At 35.7% G+C, this 18,802-nt stretch overlaps 1 protein-coding gene across 3 annotated transcripts in view; it reads right to left on the reverse strand.

Moving 5' to 3' along the window:
- KLF12 (Kruppel like factor 12) overlaps positions 1–18,802 on the reverse strand; it is a 523,318-nt gene that overhangs the window by 168,603 nt on the left and 335,913 nt on the right. The gene's annotated exons all lie outside the window — the stretch shown is intronic.

Genomic DNA, 18,802 nt, shown 5'->3' on the forward strand with positions numbered 1-18,802 from the left:
TTTTCCAGCTCTAAAAGTCCATGATTTCATGATTCTAACCCTTACTCAATACTATTATAGGAGGCCTGGCAACAACATGGGGGAAACTCACTACGACATTTCAGCTTGCATATTTGGACAAATATCCACCATACCATTCTCATTTTGATCATTAAAACAGGGCATAAAATTCTCCAACTTCCCACACTCAGTTACGAAAGTATTCAATACAAATCATTTCTAACAATGGGATTATAACTTAGCTCTTAACAATGAAAAAGATTTTCTCAAAATAATATAAAGAAATTCCACAACAGACATTTTTAGGAAATAATAATTTTAGGAAAAACTTATTCTATAAATCTTAAATTGCCTACGCTTACGTTAAGACAATGATAACAATTTTGTCCAAGTTTGTTTCCATTTCTTTCAAGTTTTAATGAGCAAAATTTAATAATAATACTAGGAACAACATACAATAATAATAAAGAATTCAAGATTCCACTCAAACTAATGGGCTCAGTGTGTTATTACTGAGCATAAATATAATTTATAGTTATTCACTCATAAATTCAAGAAGTATTTATTAAATGCCTCTTTCCAAGGCCTAAAAGGTCTCCAAACTAGTATGTGTCTGTCTAGCCTTAACAGAGAGTTAGACTATAATAGATTATTTTTGGTTATATATAATCTAACCAGGCTAACAGGGACATTATTGTTCTATTACATGAAGATCAAAAACTCTTTTTTCAGCTTCATTATGGTATGAGAACAACAATGCCTAAAATTATATTAAACTGGCTCATTTCATTCTTTAATAATAGATTTGGTTCACTATTTTTCTCAAAGTTGTGCGTACATTACAAGGAACAAAACATGCTTCTTCAAATCTTTCTTTATAGAATAAAAATTTTAGCTCCATTCAGAAAATATAATAGTGCATGGGCATTTTATTTAGCAGCAATGAGAAAAGAAAGGAAATAAGCTAAACAATAGTACCAGAACAACTAAAAAGAAAAATGAGTTGAAGTTTTATTTTTTTCTTCTAACTTAACATGGTTACTTATCCGCAAAAAGATAATTAGAAAATATCAAAATGAACCATCCAAAATATATACTGCATAAAATTTTAAATGACAAGATTTCATGTGCTGAAATTGAGAAATAAGAACTTAAATATTCTCAGATATTAAGAAACAAAGGAAAACAAAAAAAAATGTCATAAACAGAGCAACTTTTATAAAAAGCTATTAGCATTATCTACTCTTCTAAATAAGAAGAGTATTTCAATTTGTACCCAGTATTATCATTTAATTTCTTTGTAGAACGAGGTAGGATATTTCTTATTAGTGTGTTATACCCATACAGGAATTCTTTGTTGAGGCTGCTTTCATAAAATATCCCAATTGGTTTGTCATTAAAACTGTAAAATATGTCATTGAGTACATACTATCAAACATGGTTTGCTTTCTAATATAGTCTTGAGATTAACTTCTCTCTTTTACTATATTAGAGTGCTCCAAAATTCTAATTTTGGAGATAGTGATTAATTTCCATCACAAACCTCTTCCTAACTATACTCGGACACAAAGTTCCAACATAGGTTTAAAATCCCAAGTTTGACATATAATTTATCATTGCAGAAAACTCTTTGTAAAGTCAACGAAAGAGTACTTTAGCAGACTATGACAATACAGTTGGTAGATTTGGAGCTTACAGGGCAAATAGATGGTTTGACGCATCAAGCTTCAATGAGCTTTGCAAACTGCTTAGACTTCTGTATATTATGAACACAAGTCTATACTTTGTAGGTAATATAGCTTAATCTCTCACTAAAAAAATTTACTCCTTACTGTTTTTTAAAAATAGAAGAATAATGTTCCTCTGGTAATTCTGTTGCATACACCAGAAAGCTATGAAGATCCAATACTAAGAGCCCCGTATTGTTAGAGTGTGTCACTCAGTTGTGTCTGACTATTTTGCGAACCCATGGACTGTAGCCTGCCAGGCTCCTCTGTCCATAGAATTCTCCAGGCAAGAATACTGGCGTGGGTTGCCATGCCCTCCTCCAGAGGATTGTCCTGACCCAGGGATGGAGCCCAGGTTGCCTGCAGTGCAGGTGAATTCTTTACCATCTGAGTCACCAGGGAAGCCCACTAAGAAACCTGCTGCTGCTGCTGCTGCTAAGTCGCTTTAGTTGTGTCCGACTCTGTGCGACCCCATAGATGGCAGCCCACCAGGCTCCCCCATCCCTGGGATTCTCCAGGCAAGAACACAGGAGTGGGTTGCCACTGCCTTCTCCTACTAAGAATGCTAGGTGCATTCAAATCCTTGATAACTACATAGCTTTTACATAAGCTCAAACCACAATATAGAAAATGATCCAAAAACTTAGGAAGGATCAACCAAACCTTTGGATGACAAACATAACTTATTTGGGAATGTTAGACACATTATGCATGAATTTAATCATCACAGAGGCACAAACTGGCTCCTATTTCACATGTAGCAGATGAAACACAGTCAGCACGTTCGAAAACAATGCTTTATCAGTATAAAGAGGACAAAACCCTCATCATACCATTCAATTATTTACAGTGTTGACATAGTATCATATTCTCATAGCCCTTACCAATCACTTCTCCTGTGATAATGTGGCCAGTAAACCATCCATAATTCCAGCTTCAAGCTGCACATACACACACATAAGACCAGCAATACTATATAAATCAGTTTCCCAAACAGTGTATGCGCACTCCTCATTTTAGGAAAGAGAAAAGACCTGAAAGGTTTGATCCTGAAATTGTTATTAGAAATTCATTTCTTGGATTTTAGAAAGTGCTAGAAATGCATTGACTAAGAAATACAAATTAATAAACATGTAACTGTAGGGAAGCCATGGGAGAGTAGCCAAGAGAAAGAAAGAAAGCTGGAGAAAAACCAACTGAGAAGTACTGAGAGTAGTTAGAAATGAAGGGATTTGAGAAATCCTACACAGACTTGAGAAAGAGAGAAAAGATATGGATGGCTATGTTACCAGGAAACAGCATCTAAGAGGCAAAGACACTGAGAAAAAAACAGAAATTACAAAGAGAAGTTTTATGCACAATTAGGAAAAGAAAACTTTGTTAAAAAAAGAACAATGAAAGGATTTCATACTAAAATTTTGCCCTTGGTCTCCAACTACTCAATTCTAGATACAACACTGATGGACAACTCTTGCAGCAACATCCACTAAGCACTGCTGCTGTTTTATTGTTTGTTTGTTTTAAATAAAAGCCCATTAAGATCTGCGTTTGGGGGAAACGTCTAGCTGAATTTTTGCTGCTGATGACCCTGGTGTGGAACACATGATCAAACACATAAACTATATTCAATATTATCAACAGAAACAGAATTCCTTCTAAAGACGTGAAGATAAAAGGGTACCCTGCATTTTATGTCAAAGAGAATGAGAATTATTTTCATTTCCCCAAAAATGATGCAATATTTTGGAGGGGGGGTCCACAATAATTTTTTTGCCTCTCATACTTTAAGAAATAAATGCATACATGAACACAAAAGTCTGGTAAATGTAACAACCTACTTCATAAGAAGGTGTGAAAACTGAAAGATAATATCATAGGATTATACTGCGGCATCATATTGTTTCTTCAAGAGTCCGAAAGCCAGTTTGATTCAAAATAATTCACTCAATAAAGTACAATGCATAATATTCCAGTGAACATATTCCTTTCAGTGAGATGAGGATTACATGTGAGCTGTTCTAATCAGATCACCCTTTTCCTAAATAAATGTTTTAAACTCTAACTTCAGCTTTAGGTATTTTGTTGAGTGAATGTAAAAATGTATCTAAAACTTCCTATATGTGAGTATTCACAGTACCTGCTGTGTTTCCTAAAGTCATCCACTAGCAAGAATTTAAATAGATTATGTTTAAGTTTACCTTTATAACTTTTTGAGAAATCACTTCATGGGAGTGTTTAGAAAAGACTATAGAGTGACTTGCCTAATATATAGTTCATGACTTCATGATTACATAGCCTGCCTGTTACGTGGTTATCATAGAAAGAAAATTTGATTTGGACACAAAAGACTTGAATTCATGACCTGCCCTGTTAATTATTAGCAATACAATTTTGGTGTCATCATTAAAAATTCTCTCAGTTTAGTTCAGTTCAGTCCAGTCGCTCAGTCGTGTCCGACTCTTTGTGACCCCATGAATCGCAGCACACCAGGTCTCCCTGTCCATCACCAACTCCCAGAGTTCACTCAGACTCACGTCCATCGAGTCAGTGATGCCATCCAGCCATCTCATCCTCGGTCGTCCCCTTCTCCTCCTGCCCCCAATCCCTCCCAGCATCAGAGTCTTTTCCAATGAGTCACCTCTTCGCATGAGCTGGCCAAAGTACTGGAGTTTCAGCTTCAGCATCATTCTCTCCAAAGAAATCCCAGGGCCGATTTCCTTCAGAATGGACTGGTTGGATCTCCTTGCAGTCCAAGGGACTCTCAAGAGTCTTCTCCAACACCACAGTTCAAAAGCATCAATTCTTCGGTGCTCAGCCTTCTTCACAGTCCAACTCTCACATCCATACATGACTAATGGAAAAATCATAGCCTCGACTAGATGGACCTTTGTTGGCAAAGTAATGGCTCTGCTTTTCAATATGCTGTCTAGGTTGGTCATAACTTTTCTTCCAAGGAGTAAGCGTCTTTTCATTTCATGGCTGCAGTCACCATATGCAGTGGTTTTGGAGCCCAAAAAAATAAAGTCTGACACTGTTTCCCCATCTAGCTGCCATGAAGTGATGGGACCAGATGCCATGATCTTTGTTTTCTGAATGTTGAGCGTTAGGCCAACTTTTTCACTCTCCTCTTTCACTTTCATCAAGAGGCTTTTTAGTTCCTCTTCACTTTCTGCCATAAGGGTGGTGTCATCTGCATATCTGAGGTTATTGATATTTCTCCCTGCAATCTTGATTCCAGCTTGTGCTTCTTCCAGTCCAGCATTTCTCATGATGTACTCTACATATAAGTTAAATAAGCAGGGTGACAATATACAGCCTTAACATACTCCTTTTCCTATTGGAACCAGTCTGTTGTTCCATGTTCAGTTCTACCTGTTGCTTCCTGACCTGCATATAGGTTTCTCAAGAAGTAGGTCAGGTGGTCTGGTATTCCCATTTCTTTCAGAATTTTCCACAGTTTCTTGTGATCTACACAGTCAAAGGCTTTGGCATAGTCAATAAAGCAGAAATAGATGTTTTTCTGGAGCTCTCTTGCTTTTTCAATGATCCAGCAGATGTTGGCAATTTGATCTCTGGTTCCTCTGCCTTTTCTAAAATCAGCTTGAACATCTGAAAATTCACGGTTCATGTATTCTCTAGGCCTGAGTTTATCCAAGAGTAATATTAATTCCAAACTCATAAAATTGTTGTAAAGACTGAACAAGGGCATTAAGTGCTTTTAAGTAATACTAAGACTATGGGACAGAAACAAATGTGCTTCCTTTTTTAGAACTAAAAATTCCAAACAGAACCTAAATCTATTATTGTAGCTCTCAGAGTGACTTGATTTACAGAACTCAGCATAAGAGATATTCTGATGCAGGGTTGCATAATACAGCCATTGTAGGGGTCTTCTGTTTGCTAAACAACCTTATATATATTACAAAAGTAGTTGAACACGTCGAGATATTGTAAGCATGTTTAGGTTCCACGTAAGATTTTAAATATACATTCTCTCTTAACATATAGAAGATAGTCATTTGACACTGTTTTTTTCTCTCTCTCTTTTTTTTTTTTAGCTTCATTAGATTGGGTCATAGGATGATCGTGTTTTAACAGTTGATAGAATACATTTTAATTGACTGGCTTTATCTCTTAGTTTCACAATATAAATATCATCTATCAATCCATAAATCAGTTTGAATCCATTATGACAATAATACATAAATACATTAAAATAACTGTTTAGTGATGTCAGCCATTGTTTAATAGTCTCATCATGAGATGAAACTGCTCAGCTTTATTTGCTTCTTGTATCGCAGCAGACAATCAGTTTATGTAAAGGTTCACTGTCTGACTTGGTGAGTAGTTGAATATGCACTTTTCACGAGGTGCTTTTGCTCTATAGATCAGGAAACTCCAACAGGGGCTCTGCATCAACCTAGAGGGGTGGGATATGGAGGAAGATGGGAGGGAATTTCAAAAGGGAGGGGATATATATATATGTATACCTGTGGCTGATTCATGTTGAGGCTTGACAGAAAACAGCAAAAGTCTGTAAAGCAATTATCCTTCAATAAAAAATAAATTAATTTAAAAAAAGCTTCCTGTGCATTTCACGTAAAAAGGGAATAAACTAAATCTATGACTTCATACACTGTTTCATCGAGTTTTTAAGTTATACTGCATTATTTTAAACGCAAATACACTTTAATTAAAGTACTGAATTCCTCTTTTTATATGAAATGCACAATAGGTATACATTTTAGTTTTCCTCATTAGTATATTAAATTTTAAAAATATGAGCACCACGCTTAAAGCAGGCAACCTGCTCAACTCTGGTCATCTTTGCCCTCAGTGTGAAAGGCACCAAACATCAATTTGTGAAAAAGCATCAACTTCACTTTCCTCTCTACTGTATTATTTTACTAAAAAGGAAAGCCTGTTTTTCAAGATTTGTCTTACATATGCCCTGACAATCATCATTCACACTGCTTTCAAGCCCAGTGATTTTTCTTCTTTACTCTTCATGTTCAAGGGCAAACTCTTAAACACAACCGCTGTAAAAGTGTTACTTTAGAAAACTGACCAAGAAAAAATTAAAGCAGAGTATATACTCAAAAAAAGGAAAGACAAATTATATTTTTTCAAAAAGTATGGACAAGAGAATAAAAGGAAACAAGTAGATAATCTTTTATGTTTACAATCTAGAAGTTGGTTTCCAAAGTATTGAATGAGTTAAGGGGGAAGATATTTCAATGAATATTTAATTAAACTACTTTATCTCAATCTCTCAAGTGTTAATTTAAGAAATGATTGATTCCCTAAGAAAATTCAGAACATATGCATAACATAATGGACTTTCTCTGTGATTTTACATTTATGTTTTTATGCTTTCATATTCAAATTGCAAACATGCTGGCCTTTTTAAAGGATTCAATACACACTTTAATTTACTCTAAATTTTCCTTATTTCCTAGTTACTACATTTTTCCATGAGTTACTTATTTTCCAAAACTTTCCTGAATCTTATCATTTACCCAAAGCAATCAGAATTTATGTTAACAGTTGACTGCACATCTGAAATTCTAGTTTAGGACTTATGTGTTGTAAAGCTGGGATCAAACCTTAGGTGGGGAGGCTTCTCCTAAAGGGTGGTAGAAGACAGAAGCAATTCTATTCTATCTGTGCATTTTTTAAAAAATTAATAGCAGATGTTCTTAAGCAATGAAAAGACTGACAAACATGTTTGGACATGAACATACTATGCAACATGTCAATTAATAGTATTTTGTACTACCGCATAATCAGTGAACATTCAAACATATTTGCTGGATGAGAATATTTATGCTCAAAATATTAAACCACTTAAATTCCATTTAATTGGTCAAATGAGGTAAAGAAATAGTGTCACTATTAGAAGTGTCAAAAAAGGAAGTATAAGAAGTTAGTTTTGCTCCTATTTTCCTGCAATTACTGTTAAACTTAACTTCAGAAAACCATGCAAATACATGTTAAAATAAATTATATGAGTCCAACTCTATGACATTTTGGAAAAGGCAAACTACAGAGACAGTAAAAAGATCAGTGGTTGCCAGGGGCATGGGGGACAGGATGGAAGGGATGAAATAGAGAACCACAGGGAATTTTTAGGGCAATGAAACTCTTCTGTATGTTACTGCAATGGTGGTTACATGTCACCACGCATTTATCAAAACCCACAGAAGTGTACAACACAAAGAATTAACCTTAATGTAAACCATGGACTATACTTAATAATGAATCAATATAGGTTCATTAAATCATTACATCCAACAAATATATTACACTAATGCAAGACTCTATATAGGGGAAACTGTGAAAGAGTGGGCTAAGTATATGGAATTCTTAAGTACACTCTGCCAAATTATTCTGAAAGTAATGAATCTCTACTAAAAAAGTAAAGCCCACTACTTATTTAAAATTAATTTGAATTCAATATAAGATTCAATTTTATCTATTATTTTATGTATAATTTTTTGTAAAATAAACCAAAATTATTATAACATTTGCAATGTTTTAAAAAAGGGTTAACTGTTATAGGCTTATCTTTACTATATCACGGTTATCTTTTTCTGTTCTTTTGTTTTTAAAAGACTATTATTATTCAGTGACTGATTTAAGATACTGAAGTTTTACCATACAAGACAAGAAAGCATATTTTATAGACTTTTAGGAATAAAAAGTTCATTTGAATCTTCACCCTAAACCACAGACTTATTCAAGTGCCTGAGGCAAATGTTCTGTGCTAGTTACATATTTTAAAATATGCAAAATGTTTACCATTCTCAAACAGATTAATCTTGTCTGCTACCAGATGGACCTTGCTTTTGATTTCACAAAACATTCACCACAAGAGTTATTTTTGTAAGGCTATTTCACAGTACTGGAAAACATCAAATTTCAGACTAGAAAATGACCTCAGAGAGGCAGAGATACCCAATGCTACAACTGGAAACCACAATACATTACAAACCTACACAGCAATAACACATTTTTTATGTAAAGGATGGTATATTTGCAAAAATGTAGGCTTTATTTTTTGGATATTTAAAGCAAGCAAGCAGTCAAGAGAAGCCCGACATGCTTCCCTGCTCATAGAAAATGCCTTTAAAGAGAGATCCACAAACCAGCCAAACAAGACTAATGGCAAAGCTGAGAGAAATCCATTTTTTCCCCACCCAACCCTGAGGTCAGAGGGAGCAACAACAGGAAAGTGGCAGAAGTAGAAAAGCAATAGTGTTTAAATGCTCCCCCTACAAATCAGCAAAATGCACTCATGCAAACTAACTCTTCTAGCTTCATATTTTGGCTTCCTGGTAAATGGAATATAGACGCACGCAGGTCTTTCTAAGACTATGAAAGGGTGAGACTGTCCAAAGGTTTTCTGAAGTGGTCCCTCATTAAGCTGTGACTGCCGCAAGGCACACAGAAGCGTACATAATTAATAGGTTTACGTGGAGAACTAACTATACACATTAAGCCCCTGTTGATTTCATCCATCAAATGAGCATCTGAGCAAAAGGGGAGAAGAGGCAGACTAGAGCTTCAGGGAAGACAAAGGCAAAACAGGAAGACAGAATGGAGGAAGACTGATCTGGCTGAAAAAGAGAACTTGCCAGCAGACGAGACTCCTGCTAACCAGATGTGACTGACAGTGACGGGAAATCTAAGCTCAGCACTCCTCCTGGCTGGGACAGAGCATTAAAAGAAACAAAGATTTTTAAAATGATACTAGTAATGCTGACGCTGACATAGTAAAGGCACATTCTATTCTGCTGCAGGACAGCAGTAAGTGTCAGATACACACTTTCAGGAAGGCTAGTGGGTGAAGTCTCAAGAGTTGTTCAATACCTTAAAACAAGGAATAACATTTTAAAGAAGGATATAAATGAAGTTATTTACAAAACAGAAACAGGCTCACAGTTTAAAAAAAAAATAAACTTACTGTTACCAAAGGGGAAATGTGGAAGAAGGGGTAAATACGGAGCTTGGGATTAACGTACATACAGCATATATATAAATGGATTACCCACAAGGATCTACTGCATAGCACAAGGAACTCTACTTAATACTGCGTAAGAATCTACATGGGAAAAGAATCTGGAAGGAATGAATATGCTTGTAACTGAACCACTATGCTGTGCACCTGAAACTAACACAAGAGTGTAACTCAACCACACTGAGGTGCGCCCAACTCTTTGCAACCCCATGGACTGTAGTCTACCAGCCTCCCTCTGTCCATGGGATTCTCCACGCAAGAATACTGGAGTCGGTTGCCATTTACATCTCCAGGGGATCTTCTCATCCCAACAAACAAATCCAAATCTCCTGTGCTGGCAGGTGGAATCTTTACCACTGAGCCACCAGGGACGCCCATCTACCTATATGAAAGTGAAAGTCACTCACTCGTGTCCAACTCTTTGTGACCCCATGGACTATACAGTCTCTAGGCCAGAATGGGTAGGGTAGCCTTTCCCTTCTCCAGGGGATCTTCCCAACCCAGGGATCACATCCAGGTCTCCCACATTGCAGATGGATTCTTTCCCAGCTGAGCCACCAGGGAAGAAGCCCAAGAATACTGGGGTGGGTAGCCTATCCCTTCTCCAGCAGATCTTCCTGAGCAAGGAATCAAACTGGGGTCTCCTGTATTGCAGGCAAGATTCTTTACCAACTGAGTTATCAGGGAAGCCCTGATAGCTACCTATATAACCTGCAATAAAACTAAGAAAAGAATTAAATATAACTGGTAACTATTAATAAAAGTCTGCATTTGCAGTAACCCAAGTGGGTTAAAACTATGAATTCTTCTGAAAACCTCAAGCTGCTGCCTCATAGTTTATCTGGAAAACATTTTCAAACTTGAAACCTAATGTCAACAATTACATATCAATGTTTGGATACTACAAAGTTTTGTATGTTTTTGGTGAAAAGCTTTCACTCAACCAGTATTTAGTGACCACCACTATAATCAGTACAGCACTGTCAAGAATCTGAGGACACTACAAAAGGATTTTCTCCTTTGACACTATAGAAGCAACTGTTACCCAACCCAGAGGTTTAACAAGAGTCTTATCACTTTTTTGTGAACTACATTCAGAAAACATGAAATGTATAAACAATGGGAAACGTTTCAACCTTGAGCTATAAAGAATGTAAAGTATTAAAAAGGAATTTGAGAAAACAAAATTGTGCTCTTTAAATTGACAAGTAAACATTAAAATAAGTATTATAGAGATCTTGAGATCAAATTGGAGAAGGAAATGGCAATCCACTCCAGTACTATTGCCTGGAAAATCCCATGGACAGAGGAGCCTGGTAGGCTACAGTCCATGGGGTTGAGAAGAGTAGGACACGACTGAGCAACTTTGCCTTTGCCTTTTGAGATCATAAAATAGTTAATCAATACTAATTAATTATAAAAGCAATATTAATGATTGCTTTTTTAAATGCAGGAAAAATAAATATACTTAAAATTTCCTATATGCTACCTGGTAAAATTTTCTCCAGTTTTATAAAAAAAACACATCCTCCCAGAAGTTGAAAGAACAATGCAATGTGGATCTGTGATCTAAACCTAAGAGTGACTGCTAAGACTGAATTTACCTCCCATGCTGTCCTTGGGAACCTTGAGAAGGGAAAGTCAAGTGAGGACTTATGTCTTTGAGAAATTGTTTCCTGCAGTTCATGTGAAATTAATATTTGGCAAATATAAAAATGAGCACTGCCTAGAGAGCTGTATGGTAGGCGCCTGCTCACTTTCCCAATATATCCAGCACACAACAAACTTAACGGCCTGAGGCAGTTATTATAATGTCTATTTCATATTTATTTCCTATTTATTTCCATATTAAGTTTTGGGCTTCCGTGGCGGCTCAGACAGTAAAGAATCTGCATACAATGCAGGAGGCAGGGCTTTGATTCCTGGGTCAGGAAGATCCCTTAGAGAAGGAATGGCAATCCCTTCAGGTATTCTTGATAACCACAACTGGAAAAAGCATTTGTCACTTAGGAACAGCATCCTGTATTTGGTGCTCTGGCCACACTGTATGTGATGTAAGTTTGAAAGAAAGGAGGAAAGATGGGGGGATAAAATGAAAAAAACAAAAGTCTAATTAGATTTGTAAGCTATATATTAGAAATACAGGTGAAAAAAGTCAGCTCACCATCTATGTAACTTCTTTTGTTCCTTTTCTTGTAAACCAAACACTCAGAAATGAAAAAGAAAAAAATAAAAATAAAAAGCTTTATGTTTGACCAAAGAAGTATGTTACCCAATAAAAGCAGTTGAAATTCAGTAAAGGGAAAACTAAGTGAGAGGCAATGTGGTTTTGTAAGAAGAGTACTTACCTGAGTTCTAGTTAAAGTTCTATTTTATGTAGCCAGTTTACTCTCTTCCTTTATTTCTAATCAAAAATGACCCTGATTACACCTTTGCACAGTCACTTTTCTGCTATCACCTTGACCTTTACCAGACTCCACCTGTCCCGATGAGACACCACTCTTCTGCGCTTCCAAAGCACTCTGAGGTTTGTGTCTTTCCTCTAACCAGGCACTGAGTCCATTCAAAACTCCACTTTCATCACCCAGCATGCGTCAGCGTCCCTGGTACAAGTCCCATTTGCTCTCGAAAGCCCTCACTCACTCTAACATTGAATAAATCTATAAAATTACCCCATCTTGGAAACTTAACAAACAGTAAATATACTTATTAACTTAATTATAACATACAAAAATTAGTGTTTCAAATTTCCATCTGTCCATTCCTTCATTTAAAAAACTGACTGACTGCCATTTTATTCATTTCTCTTACTACCAAACAATTTCACCCATGTTTCTGACATTTTTTCTTACAACTAGGGAAGTAGTTCACTGTAGGGTACAGAGCAGAGAGTGTCTGAAGACATTTTTGATTATCACAACTGAGGGAAAAGGCTAACAGGCCAGTTAATGCAACAAAGACTCAAGTTCAGTACAGCTGACATTGAGAAATGATGTCCTAAGCTACCTTCGCTTTCCTTCCATCTTTTTCCCTCTACTGTCCTATTTTTCATATTTTAAAAAATTGATTAGTTTCCTCTCATCTTTTCCCTCAACTTTCTCCATATGTGTCAATCATGTAAATCCATCTATACAGTTAAAATATTAGTATGTTCATCTCTGTGGGCAAGTGGGTATGGTTTCTATTTTTTTTCTTTTTTTATTAATTTAATTATTTATTTTACTTTACAATATTGTATTGGTTTTGCCATACATTGATTGACTTGAATCCGCCATGATTGTGCATGTGTTTCCCCATCCTGAACCCCTGTCTCTCCTCCCTCCCCATCCCTTCCCTCTGGGTCATCCCAGTGCACCAGCCCCAAGCACTCTGTATCATGCATCAAACCTGGACTGGCGATTCATTTCACATATGATATTTTACATGTTTCAATGCCATTCTCCAATATCATCCTGCCCTCGCCCTCTCCCACAGGGTCCAAAAGACTGTTCAATACATCTGTGTTGAACAGTCTTTTGGACCCTATATTAATAAGAATGTCAGTTAGCATGTATACACTTCTCTGACTTTTACCATACAGTACCTTTAAAAATTAAAAGAGGGCGTGTGTGTGTGTGTGTATGCACTCATGCGTGCACTGTGTGTGTAGTGTATATAGTGAGAATATGCACAAAAATTAACTTGAGAAGTTTATGATCTATATATGTGGATGTGTGTATATGTATGTGTGTTTATAGGCCTTGATTTTACATGCACTTATTGTTTACCTCTCATACTTGTGCTTAGGTGCATAAATAGAAGAATACAGATATATCTGTTTTTTGTAAAAGTCAAGTGGGGCTGGGGTTGACTCAAAGAGCTTAAGTAATAAGTACAGTTGATGATCTGAGCTGCATTAAGCATGTGTCTTTCTAGGGGGGCTTCTTTATCACCCAAAAGATGGCTAGGAAGCCCTGGTAGCTCAGCAATAAAGAATCCACCCGCCAATGCAAGAGATTCAGGTTCAATCCCTGGGGCAGGAAGATCCTCTGGAGAAGAAAATGGCAACCCACTCCAGTATTCTTGTCTAAGAAATCCCATGGACAGAGGAGCTTAGCAGGGATCAAGGGGGTCACACAAGAGTCAAATCTGACTTAGCGACTAAACAACAACAAAATGATGGCTAATGCCAGCTCTGTCTAGACTTCAAACTTGAATCACCTGCACCATGTATAAAGGGTGGGGTCGCAAAGAGGCAGACATGACTTAGTGACTGAATGATAACAATACTTACAGACATGTGAATATTCATTGTGATATACACATTGAATCCTCATATCCCAATATAGGGAACTATTATTAGTTACACATTACAGATATAAAACACTCGAAGAGGTTAAAAAGTGTGCCAGTGGCTCTTTAGTGGTAAGTGGCAATGTCAAGACACAGTTCCACGTGGTCTCTGACAACAAACCTCACCTGTAATGAAACACTGATCTCTACAGCTGATTCTATACCGTATGCCTCCAGGGTATCAGGAAAGACTGCCGTCACTGTAATCACTGCCATAGGACATTTTCTTTTTATTTCATGCAATTTAAAGATGATTGTGTTTCATAAAGAAGAAGGGGACAAAAAGGTTAAGTAAAAGCTTTCATGGACTTCACAAACATCTATTATTAATAGAATTATTTTTCCTTCATTAGTTTCCTCATAATGGCTCTAAGAAAACAACAACTGCACATTATTTAATTATGTATTACTGAATAAATAAGTAACAGAAAAGAATCAGGCACATGAATCACCTTTTTGATTGAAATAATAGAATTTTAATTCCCCTGAGATAAAGTTACTCTGTGTTTTGGCTTTAAATAATGCCTGTGATGAAATCTCAAATTCATTATTAAACAAATAAGCAAACTCATATTTACATAGTTCATTTTCTCCTTACCATCAATACTTTCAGCTGCAGTAAAATAACCAATGTTCAATTATCTACAGTCTTATAAGGGATCGCTATCTAAGTAATCCCAAATGACAGATAATCCAAAATGCATTTATATTGGGTTTTAAATTCATTATACGATTCCAGCAGATTTACTGCCATAATTATATTCTTTTTCTCAAGCTCATATTAAAATTCACTTGTATTTCTTGAGCACAAGGCAACTGACAGCAGAAGGGAGGATCCCAGATACATGCTAGATGACAAAAGAAAGTTGATTCGCTATTAGCATTTTCTTCCTGAAGATAACTGACATGAAGACAAGCAAGAGTTTTTTGAGAAACTGCATTTCATATTAAATATCTTATATGATTAATTAAAAAGGATATATTTTAACACCATAGCAGGGGTATAAAGGTCATGGACTATGAACATTAATAGACTTAGGTTCATACCCCAGCTCTGCCCTAGGTATGTGACTACAAGCAAGTTGCTTATCTTCTAAACTTCATTTCCTCACTAACAAATGGTATTTATATTTCTACCTACATTTGAAAGGAGTTTTGAAGATTACATTATTGAATGTACACTGCCTGACACAAAAGCACTTAACTAAAGTTGTGTTTGTATCTTTTGGTCATAGCTATTATTTGATCTATTTTATTCTAGAGCTAAAATCAGGGATAACTATTATATACCTGATAGTCTCTATCAGTTAAGCTTCCATAAAATGTCACTGCCGTGATTATTCAATATATTGGATTAGCACACTTTAGGGTCAAGTGTTAAAATTTCTTCATAATCTTTCTGCAGAAGACAGTTGGACATATTTAAGATCTAACTATCAAAAACACTTGGCATATACTAAAAATGCACAATTTAAAAAGTTTTAAACTTTTGAGGCCACATATGTCAAAACTTTTAGGATTCTAGGAAGGCAAATAGTACACCGCCAAGAGGATTTGGAGTGGAACTGCCTTCTGACAGTAATATTTCTGCAGTAAAGCAAAGGAGCATTTGCACTAAGTGTTAGAAATAAAAACTAAATATTCGCACATTGGTTTAGTCCAGATTTTAAATGTAAATGAGTTTTTCAACTGTTTTCAGAACTTTTCAAATTTTCAGAACTTTTAACTGATATTATGAAACTGGATTAAGTGATACCAAAAAATCATTTCTACATTTTTTTCATTAAAGTTGTGCTATGTATCACAGAGTTAAAGGGTAAGATAGTTAAGGAATGAAAAAATCCTTCTCTTGGTTTGAATAAATTGGTGCTGGATAATTTCTTGCAAATATAACTCTAAACTGTAATTCAAATTTGAATCATTATTCCTTAATTTTATAAATAATATGGCAGATATCCTGATTCATAAAAAGTTACATGTAGGTGGCATTATCCATTTTCCCTGTATTTCAATTACGAACTGATTTCTTTCATAGCTATACTTTACTGGTTAGCTGGATTAAATGACTAGATTTGAGTTTTAATAAGCTGTAACATTTTCTGATACCTTCCCTAGTCAGTAGATGATATAGAACATAAGCAATACCATATGAAAAGGGGCTGGGGTCTGAAGGGAAATCACTGATTTAATTTTATTTTATCCTCTGACAAATACACACAAACGATTCCACACTACAAACTCCCCAAATGAAGAGTTAAGGATAACATTTTGATGTATATTTGTAAAAGGTCGAAGGAAAGGGTTTATTTATACCACTTACTGACACAAGAATATTCTTACTATGAGTAAAGGAACACATTACTGGCTATAAGTCTAACCAGAAGGATTTTAAGTTACAGAGGAGTTCAGAAATTAGTGTGGAAAGGCAGAACTTGCTGAAAATTCTATTCAACAGGAAGATAAATCAACACAAAGTTCACCATTCAACTTGTGCTAAATTTTCTGGAATACCTGACATGAAAAGTTCACAGAGAAATGATGGAATAAAAGTGCAATAAAAGGGTTATATAAAGGAAGACCATAAAAATAAGGATTATGAAGAAGATTTAATGTTGGCAACTCTGCACAGGTTGGTAGAGAGCGATAGTTTTCAATTCCATATAAATGATGGGGGTTTAGTCACTGTCGTGTCTGACTCTTTTGCAACCCCGTGGACTGTAGCCCTCCAAGTTCCTTTATCCATGGGATTCCCCAGGCTAGAATACTAGAGTGGGATGTCATTTCCAACTCAGGGATCGAACCTTGGGTCTCCTGCACTGCAGGCAGATTCTTTACTCATTGAGCCACCAGGAAAGCCCATAATTAAGAATGAACAGCTTTAAAAGCTTCAGTTTCCAAGTATAGTATATGTATAGGGAGAATCATCATAAAAAATATAGGATGAAAAACACATTATATAATAAAATAATTAAAAATAATTATGGGAAAATAGAATCTATAAGTAAAAGTAAATGTTAAGGTCAATTTGATAGGTGAATTTTAAACATGACTTTGCACATCTTAGTTGATAAAAAAGTAATACTGAAGTAGCTCTATAGATCATATTCTCTCAAAAGTGGATTGCATACATTTATCAGCATTGTCTCACAGTATATATTAAAATGCAAAACTTTTTCATGAGGAGCTTCATGGTGATAAAGTGATGAGACAGAAAATAATCTAAAATAATCAAGGTAATTTCTAACAGATAAAATGTGGGTAAAGGGCTAAATTTCATTTCAGCAAAAGCAGAGTAACTTGTGTAAGATGAACTAGACTGCTAGGAATAATAAAAGATCATGCATTAAACTTCAAGAAGTGAAATTTTAAGACACTGAGCAGTTAAAGTAACTAAGATTTAAAGGTCTAAGATCCAAGAAAGAAAACAATGAGAGGTGCTATCATTCCAACTCCTTTACTTCTCTTTTGAGACATAATCACATGCTTAATATTCCCTTAAATACTACAAAACATTGAAGGAGAGTATTCTACATCTCTTAAAACTAAAAGAAGACAAATACACAATAAAAATGCACTGGTGATTCAGAATTTTCTGAGTTATCAAATACAGAGTTTCAAAAAACAGTAATAACATACTTAAGAAAACAGATTAAAGGCAAGTTTACTCCAAAATTGGAATCTAATGGGCATGCATGTGCACACACACGCGCACACACACAAGGACACACACACACGCACACACACAAGGACACACACATCAAAATTATAAATTCTTGAAGAAAGGAAGACAATACTTGACTGGAGGATTACTTTTCAACAAAAATGATGAAAGTCAAGAAACTATGAAAGTTATTTTAAATTGTTGAATGGGGAAAAAAAAAACAACTGGCAACCCTATTTTTCTATCAAAAATCAAGACAAAATAAAGGCACTTTCAATAAAAACAGGGAATTCTTAGCCAGCAGAACCATACAAAAATAAATACAAAAGAAAATTCCTCAGGCCCAAGGAAAATAATTGTATAAAAACATGGAAATACTCAAAAAAAGAGCATCGAGAAAAAGAAAAAGGTAAATACAAGTAAATCTAACTGAATAATGACCATTTATCAATAATAACAGCAGTAGTACTTCATTGAGGTTTAAATATCACACAAATAAGGAGATGGATGAAAATGAAAGTCTCTCAGTGGTTTCCAACTCTTTGCAACCCCCTGGAATTCTCCAGGCAAGAATACTGGAGTGGGTAGCTGTTCCCTTCTCCAGCCGATCTTTCCAACCCAGGGATTGAACCCAGGTCTCCTGCATTGCAGGCGGATTCTTTCCCACTAGCTGAGCCACCAGGGAAGCCTAAGAATACTGGAGTGGGTAGTCTATCCCTTTTGCAGGGGATCATCCCAACCCAGGAACCAAACCCAGTTCTCTTGTACTGTAGGTGGATTCTCTACCAGCTGAGGCCCCAGGGAAGCCCAATGGATATGGATATCCATATCCAGGATATACAGCAGGAGATGGACATATAGAGTTAAAATATTCCAAAATATTCACTATGTCTAGATACAAGTATTACTCTATGGTGGACATTAGTATGTAAAAAATGCACTGTAATCTCTGAAAAAGCTATTAAAGATAATAAAGGTTTATGAGTACTTGGGAAGTCCTGTTAAAACTGGGGATATATCAAGTACATTGTTCGAAATTGATCCACTAAGGTATGTTTGTTA

Source organism: Oryx dammah, unplaced genomic scaffold (assembly GCF_014754425.2).
Source record: "Oryx dammah isolate SB20612 unplaced genomic scaffold, SCBI_Odam_1.1 HiC_scaffold_24, whole genome shotgun sequence".
NCBI classification, from domain to species: Eukaryota; Metazoa; Chordata; class Mammalia; order Artiodactyla; family Bovidae; genus Oryx; species Oryx dammah.